Source organism: Pongo abelii, chromosome 11 (genome assembly GCF_028885655.2).
Source record: "Pongo abelii isolate AG06213 chromosome 11, NHGRI_mPonAbe1-v2.0_pri, whole genome shotgun sequence".
Lineage (NCBI taxonomy): Eukaryota > Metazoa > Chordata > Mammalia > Primates > Hominidae > Pongo > Pongo abelii.
Window position 1 is genome coordinate 19,365,366 of NC_071996.2, and position 1,576 is coordinate 19,366,941.

The 1,576-nt window shown below is 46.4% G+C and overlaps 1 pseudogene; it reads left to right on the top strand.

The window, feature by feature from the left end:
• Positions 1-223: 223 nt before the first annotated feature.
• Positions 224-964, top strand: LOC112132321 (iron-sulfur cluster assembly 1 homolog, mitochondrial-like; annotated as a pseudogene).
• The last annotated feature ends 612 nt before the right edge of the window (positions 965-1,576 follow it).

Sequence of the window (1,576 nt, forward strand, 5' to 3'; positions counted from 1 at the left end):
CCTAAGAGCCAGAGAGCAAGGTGTCCGCTGGGCTGCTTCCTTCCAGGCCTCTCTGCTTGGCATGGAGATGCCGTCTTCTCCCGTATCCTCACATAGCCTTCCCTCTGGGTATCCGTGTCCTCATCTCCTCTTCTCAGAAGGACACCAGTCACCTTGGATAGGGGCCCCTCCCATGTGGTCTTGTTTACTTTAATCCCCTCTTTAAAGCCCCTATCTCCAATGCGCCCACTGTGTCCATGGAGAGAGGCTGAGGAGGCCGACCTCCAGCCCAAGGCACCGGGGCGCCGGGATGGCAAAGATGTTGGCTTCCTTAGTCCGGGCAACTGTCCAGGCTGTGAGCAAGAGGAAGCTGCAGCCCACCCGGGCAGCCCTCACCCTGACACCTTCAGCAGTAAACAAGATAAAACAACTTCTTAAAGATAAGCCTGAGCATGTAGGTGTAAAAGTTGGTGTCTGAACCAGGGGCTGTAATGGCCTTTCTTATACTCTAGAATATACAAAGACAAAAGGAGATTCTGATGAAGAAGTTATTCAAGATGGGGTCAGAGTATTCATCGAAAAGAAAGCACAGCTAACACTTTTAGGAGCAGAAATGGACTATGTTGAAGACAAATTATCCAGTGAGTTTGTGTTCAATAACCCAAACATCAAAGGGACTTGTGGCTGTGGAGAAAGCTTTAATATTTGAAATCTCAGGACTCTTCTGGCCGTAGGTTCCAGGAAAGCTCGTGGAAGCTTTGGGGCTCACTGCAGAAATCAAGTGACTGTCCCATGCTGGAAAATAAAGTGATAGATCTTGAAAATGAAGCCAGTGTGTTGGATTCCAGAAGAAATGATATTTATATTCTCTATAGGGGACAGAAAATGAGAAGCCATCACTCTCTTTGGATCATTTAGGTCTCTTGCATCCTTTGTTTTAGAACCAGTTTCATTAAAGTTGCCTTCCTGGGCACCTGTTTATCCATTTCCTGAACTGTGTGCACTCCTTAGATCACTACTGAATGGCCTGAACATCCCTCAGCATTTCTCCCAGCCAGATCGGCGACTCCTAAAATCCGAGACAGGACATCCTGACTGCTGGTAGTAATATGGTGGTGCATTGTTTTTTCCACCCAAACTTAACATAGCCTTTTTATGCATTTTTATGAAAAATTTCATTGTCAGCTGCCTCATTGCATACCCTTTAATACTACCAGGCAAAGATTTTCTTCAACTATAGTACAGATTAGTTCTGAGTGATGGTATCAAAAGGTGAGAAAGACGTCATCCACCTTTTTTTTAATCCATTTCTTTTGCCACCCTATATGTCTGTTCAGAGATGGGATCTCAAGCTGACTTTGATTCTTTTAGCTGAGGAGTCTCTTAAAGCCATCTAGCCCACCTCCCTCAATTCCCTATGTGAAGAAGCAAAACCCCAGGGAAGCCAAAGGGCTCCTCTCCACCCCGACTCCACAGACCGGGGGAGAGTAGGGACTCTACCCCCCTCTCCCTTTCCTAGTAGGTGACACATGTTCTGCCCTCTGAGGCAGTCAGCGAAGGCAAATGGTCTGACTTCTTTATGTGGTCAACATTTTTA